Genomic DNA, 7,502 nt, shown 5'->3' with positions numbered 1-7,502 from the left:
TTTTTACATGCGGCAAATAATTGGTAAAGGACTCGCATAATCATAAAATTGAAGAGAAAGCGGATTAGGAAGCAGAACGGCGGTTGCTGTATTTGTTTTAATCATTTAACATGAAATGTCGTGTAAATACATATAACATAAGAATATTATATGACAGTGACATATATTTATTTATTTATTTGGTTGATATAATTATATTGTGAAGCTACAAAGTCAAGACAGTATATATCCGCCAATCCAATATGTTACGTATTGATAATCATGACGGTTTTTGTCTTTGAGACGACCTATCCATTTTACCTGTAAACTGTAGGTGTCATTAGTCGGTGTCGAGAGATATTGAAAAGGTCTACTAAGAGACATTACATCATCAATATAACGAAAGGTGAAATTGATGATGTTTTGTCAAGGGTTAAACGATCCTTTATCAATTGCAGTTAAAAATAAACGGCACGTTTATAATTCTGAGAAGGCATATGATCCTTTTAAGATTGACCTGGTAAATTTAAATCTAAATAGTTATTGTGTTTATGCAAAGAACCATACAAATACAAAATTGTGAAACGAAAACCCATATAAGGAATGACATATTTTATAAGTTAAAGGAAGAACGCGTGTTTTATTAAACAATGATATGTCTTTGTATGTGATTGAATGAAACAGATTTAACTGCTCCTACATGGAAAATGTGAAGAACCAACTATTCCTAGATCCATCTAACATATGGATAGTTTTCGATCATAAAGGGGTAATTCTACGGGGGATCAATACGTTCATGGATGACGGTATAATCAAGGTAACAAATATGTATATTTGTCTGGCAGAATTTATATTATTTAAAATATATATTTAATGCCTTATTTGTATGTTCCACGCTAGTGTGAAAAGAACTAAAAACATAAGATCAATTTCATGTGTGTGCATTTTGTAATTGCCTGCGAAACAAATATTGTAATAAAAATGGCAACGACAATTTCTTGATTAAGTAAAAATTAACTCAAATGATTCATGATCGAACCAGAAGCCCAATGACTCAATTTACCCATTATTAGAGTATATAAACATGTCACAAATACACATCCATATCATCAAAGTACAAATTGTTCAGATGAACATTTCACTAATTAATGTCTTCTCGGTGATGCTCATGGCTAAACTAAAATATCGTTATAAAAATCATTTAAAGGTTCGGCAGGGATGAAAACGGCAGAAATTATCTTTTTCTATGAAACCCTCATGAAGGGGTAATATCTTTTGTTCCTGAAAAAAGCTTTTCATTTCTTAAAGTTAACAATCTTAATCAGTTACAAGATTTTTTATACATGTGTCATAGTCAATTGTTTTACTAAGGGAAGTTTGTATATATCTAATTCAACACGTATGATGAGAAACATAATTTGCCTAACAAATGGTTGTTTCCTCATAAACGACTATTGTGGGCCGTGATTAATACATACATAGTCCGGAGTTGTTCGATCCGATAGATTAAAGGTGTTAGGTGACCTAATTATAGGGATTTTGAAATATATTTGGTATATATGTGTACATTGCAATTTAGCCAAGATGTTATTCCACATGTTGTGATTTAAATTTACTTCAAATCGCTGCGCAGTTACATTATATATTTCTAAACATTTTTAAGGTGTTATCATGGATTGGTATATCATCTATGGCAACGTACAGATACTATTTCTTGAAGGAAAGAAGTGATAAGACCACGTTAACTAAAATTACAACAAAAGACAAAGAAACATTAACCGACAGGACAACCAACGACAAAGAAACGTTTACTAAATGGAAAACACATGACAAGGAAACATCAACTGAATGGAAAGGACCAACCGACTTTAACAAATACATGAGGTACAGATATATATATATATATATATATATATATATATATATAGTTGTCTTATGAAAGGTCAAATGACAAAAAAATGGTGCATATGTTTTTTATTGCTATTCTTGTATTATAAAACTTAGGTACATAAAAAGTTATACTTTTAAATTCTTTAATTTCTCATAAGGAGTAGGTCCAGAAAGATCCTTTTTTGTCCCCAAAATAGAGCATTTCACAAAATGTTAACTTTCATCTAATTATTAGAAAGTATGATACTTCTGCTACATAAATATGGGCTCTTTTCGACCATACATTGTACATATATCGGGTTCTAGCATCATAAATCGTGATAATTTACTGAAATTATCACATTTTAAGCATTTAAGTGAAATTTTAGACGGTTTCCGTCTTGAATGAAAGTGACTGCATTTGTGTTCATTCTTGATATTTAAATGTTAGTTGTATTTGATTATAATCCATAACATAGATAAAGGTTAAGTGTGAACACGGATTGTTCCAGACAACAATTCGCCGACATAATTTCCGTATGCAGTTTCCTCAGCGGGTCCTTTCTCGTAAACATTCGACGCAAGTGCGAAGTGGAAACCTCAATTGGCAGAGAGAGTCAACAAACGTAAACATAACTTTGTCATCCACATACAACTATATCTTACTGTACATGTTTTACATGCTTTACATGAATACTCATGCTTCTACGTTGATTTTTACGAAATAGACAATCGGTAAACCTCGGTTTCAAAACTTTTGACGGTTATACGATTATACGATATGTATGAGTAAAATATGATAAAATCGTGCACAAAAGACTAAGTTAATGATACATGCTTGCATTGGTTCGCAATTGGACTTAGCATTATTGTTCACCAGTCACTCGTTTCATATAACTTCAAATGAAACGTTATGTATTAGACAATACTTGTTTTTTTTTGTTTTTTTTTGTTTTTTTTTGTTTTTTTTTGTTTTTTTTTGTTTTTTTTTTGTTTTTTATCTCTTATAGATTTTGACCAAAATATAAAAACAAATAAGAAAACTTGCCATCTTGATAAACCGACTGAATTTTTCGGCTTTGTTGACTAATGTATTGATTTTGGTTTGTTAATGTGGATGATTATTGTACACGACTTTCGCTGTAGTAAGATTAACATACACATTAAATTTTATTCTAAACTGTCAACATGCACATTTTGATGTTTATCGTATGAACTGATAGATACTGTACAGCTTCGAATACAAACTGTGATGGCTCGTTTACAAAGTTTTTTTAATATTTGAAATCAAAGCTTTATCAGAGACCTAATGGCTGTCACCCATAATAACGTGTTATAGTATTCTTTTATTTGTCTTTATAAATATTACTTTTACTGTTAAGTCAGTTTTTTTAAATTTTCATTTGACGTGAAAAATCTGTGCTTATGTAAAACATCATACTTTGAACGACAAAATTATTTCATTTATTAATATTACTTTTACTTATGGATCTTGTCATACTTTGAATGACAAAACTATTTTATTCATTAATACTACTTTTTCTGTTAAGTCTGTTTTTTATGATATACATTTGACGTGACTCTGTACTTATGTATCCCGTCATACTTTGAACCACACAATTATTTTATTTGTTATTATTACTTTTACTGTTAAGTCTGTTTTTGTTATATCTACCTTACGTGACTCTGCATTTATGTATGCCGTCATACTTTGAACGACAAAATTATTTTATGTCTACCTGTGCGAATTTCAAACGCGCAATTTTACACCAGTACTGACAACTTTCCATCCTTTCCGGGTAGACTTTACATAGATAAATAAAATCGTATAAGATAAGCCAAATGAGGATGTTAAATTTGATGTATGCCTTGTTGTGCTTCTTCGTTACATTTGTTGTTTTTATAGTGATTAAGATGATAACACAATGTTGACTGCTGTACCCCTATTTTTGACATTTTTACTCTGTGAGTATGTTTGTTTTGTTCACTCATCGTTGAAAATGTAATGGAATTTGATGCGACTGTCATACAAGTGAGAGGTTTAGCTAGCTATAAAACCAGATTCAATCCACCATTTTCTACATTAGAAAATGCCTGTACAAAGTCAGGAATATGACAGTTCTTATCTATTCGTTTGATGTGTTTGGACTTTTGATTTTGTCTTTTGATGTTGGACTTTCCTTTTTGAATTTTCCTCCGAGTTCAGTATTTTTGTGTTTTTACTTTTTTCTGACAAATGATGACAATATGAAAGAGGCTCCTGAAGCTTAGTATGTTTTAAAAAAGCATAAAATGCAATATTTTACATCACACCCAGACAAAACAAGAGAATATTTTATATTGCATATTCAATTCTTTATTACTTTAAACAATGCAGTTTATCAGTATTAGTATATAACAATTGTATTTGTGCATTTCCATGTGGTGTTGGCTTATTAATTATGAATTTGAGAATTAGCTACATGTAAAACATTGAGTATGTATATGTTTGGCAAGCGAAACAGCACAAGATGTATTACTCTCTTTTTTTTGGCATGCCTGGCGCACAGTTAACTACAAATTTTTTGTTTTCCCTAGAACATGTAGAAATCCCCATAGGTGGAATTTCTGTAAATATAATTTTCAATATGAACTACCTTTGCGGCTAGAACTGTGATTATTCTACACTTTTTTTCTTTCTACTATGAAGTTTTGTAAAAAAAATATATAAAATAATGGAAACTTGAGATGCATTTCTATTTTATTCCAAAGACAAAATGTAGGGCTTGTTTTCAACCTATCTACCTGCACATTGGACCTTCTTAAGAATTCAATTTTCACCCCCATCATATTAAGTTTCATACGTTTACCAGTCTTAAGTGATGTTTTTATGATATAAAACATACTAACCAAATTTGTGCAACTCAACGTAAACAATCTAAACTTGTGAAGAGTTGTCCCATTGGCAATCATACCACATCTTCTTTTTTATATAAATATCTTAGTATAGTATATATCTCCCCAACATATGTGCGGTTTGCAAAGCTCTGTGCAATCTATAACGTTTTGTTTCTGTTGCTGTAGTGCAATAATTATAATAGAAGAAAAACCGTTCAATTATTTAAGTATACAATTAAATATATGCGAGTCCTGGAATTAATGTAAAACAATGACAAAAAATAGCAACAGTGCTACACATAATTATTGCTACATAGTTATTTTTCAAACAAATCCTCGATAAGAAATTTTGTATCTTCTTATTTATTCAAATTACAAGAAAAAGAACAAATGTTTCTCAGAATCCACATTGTTATTTCATTTCAAATACCAGCATATGTGTAGGTAGAGGTGATTTTGGAAGTTGAATAAAACTGCACAACAACATTTAGAAAAACATAGGAATGTACCAATCATCAGCTCTTATCATCAGGCATATGGCAATTGTTATATTGTAGTTCGTCTCTGTGTGTGTTACATTTGAATGTTGTGTTTCTGTTGTGTCTTAGTTCTCCTCTTATATTTGATGTGTTTCCTTCAGGTTAAGTTTGTAACCCGAATTGTTTTTTCTCAATCGATTTATGAATTTCGAACAGCGGTATACTTCTGTTGCCTTTACTTAGCTTTGTTAAATGTGTCACTAGTCTAGATAGGTTTTTTTTACAAATCTAACAATAATATTGTTTCATTAATACTTTAATCATTAAATAAGTGTTCAGTTAAGTTATTTTATCATTACAGAGAATTGTTTGAACCTGGACAACCATCTGCCTGTGAGGTAACTGAAGAGAAGATTGAACTTCTATGGGATGTACCGAACGTTGGAGTACAATTTGTGCAGCATTACAAGGTTCACTGCATTAACATTCACAACAGTTCTCATATATGTTATACCACACAGGGAAATTGCTGCAATTATACAGTTAAGAACTTAAAGCCCGATACCGAGTATGAATTTAAAATTCAGACAATAAAAAATAATGGAAATGAAGGACCTTGCAGTATATCTTTTAAAAAGTCAACTCTTGAAAATTTGAGATACTATTAGGATAGTAGGTACACACCTTTTTTTCTTGATAATCATCTATATGTGCTAGGAATTAAATGAAATGACAAATATATAGTTTGAATTTTGCAATAAAAACCGATTTGTGATACCACATTTAATTTTAGGGACATGTTTTGTTTAATTTGTATAAATAATCACGAACTGTAGGTCACCGCACGGCTTTCAACAATGAGCAAAGCCAATACCGTAAAGTTAGCTATTAAAGGCCCCAACATGTTGAATGTAAAACATTTTAAAAGGAAAACTAACGACTTATTTATGCACAACAACAAATGAACGAAAAACAAATATGAAACATATCAACAAACAACAACCACTGCATCACATGCTCCTGACATGGGACAGGCACATACATACAGAATGTCGCTGGGTTACCAATTTTACCGGGAATCCCAACCATCCCTCTAACCTTGGCCAGTGGTGTCTATGCTTTTGAAATATCATATTTTCTTAGTTTAATACAAACCAGATAATAAATCTCAAACTTGTTTCTGGTTGAACTTCATTATGCAATAAACATATCACCTATAGTACATTATACACGACAACTAATTTTGATAACACCATAGATTGATAATTTGCGCAAATAAACAAAGGCAACAGTAGTATACCGCTGTTCAAAAGTCACCTCCCATTGTAAATGATAGATGACGCTATTGCTCTAACAATAGGGTATTGTTGGTTAGTGTAATAATTTCACACCAGGAAATTGGTAAAAAAGGAAGATTTTTTTTATTGTTTAATACAATTGAAGAACATACAACCTTCCTTGTAGAAACAGCTATGTGTCTTATGAATTTCAAACTCGGGTTAAAAAAAACAAGTTTGCGTTTGTCTACACCAGCAGACTCATCATTAACGCTCGAATAAAAAAGAATTAAGTTTTAAGGATACAAAATTCTAGAAGGCTTTGCCAAATGCAGTTAAGGCAATCTATTCTTTCAGTAGACAATTCTTGATCTTTCTAATACTTAAGAGTTTTTTTTACTATTTCGTTATAGTTAAACATTAGAAAATACAAACATTTTTTGACATGCATCATCATGAGTACGAATTTAGATTCTGGTCAAATCTGGTACGATTAGGAGTGGTCCGCCATCGTTATTGTACAGGTCAATCTGGGTATCGATCAAACCAGTTGGAAAAAATATGATGTATATTAATGTACTTTTAATTAACTGCTAGGCATGTTTATCGTCTTGAGGTGTCATTAATCTCAGGTAACATGCAACTCAAAATCTAAACGCCAAACTGTTTTTTTAATTGATGAAATGAAAACATATATATGTTTCCGCATACAATGAATGTTCAATTGACATTTTCTCGTAAAAAGAAGTGTTACCATGAAAATTTATGACATGTTTTGTTTACATTTTTCCACATTTTTTGCATATGTTAATTACTTCTATAGAAGAAAATAATGTTATACACTGTTTCATGTGGTCTAGTAATTTGATTATATTGAGTTGGGGAGTGTACTTTTTTGTATATCTGCCATACAGTCACTACCCGTTTGTCGATACTAATGTTAGCAGAAAGACACTCAAACTCATGAATCGAAATAAACTGACAACGCCATGATAAAAGAAAAAAAAGACAATCAGACTAC

General features: G+C 31.0%; 1 long non-coding RNA gene across 1 annotated transcript; it reads left to right on the top strand.

Annotated features, from left to right (window-relative positions):
- Window positions 1–579: 579 nt before the first annotated feature.
- Window positions 580–5,941, top strand: LOC143081798 (uncharacterized). The gene is made up of 3 exons (XR_012980095.1): window positions 580–796; window positions 1,643–1,863; window positions 5,566–5,941. It is a non-coding gene; the product is annotated as an uncharacterized LOC143081798 (long non-coding RNA).
- Window positions 5,942–7,502: the final 1,561 nt, after the last annotated feature.

This window comes from Mytilus galloprovincialis, chromosome 7, assembly GCF_965363235.1.
Source record: "Mytilus galloprovincialis chromosome 7, xbMytGall1.hap1.1, whole genome shotgun sequence".
NCBI lineage: Eukaryota > Metazoa > Mollusca > Bivalvia > Mytilida > Mytilidae > Mytilus > Mytilus galloprovincialis.
The sequence above is the reverse complement of the archived record's forward strand: the minus strand, read 5'-3'. Positions and strand labels throughout refer to the sequence as shown.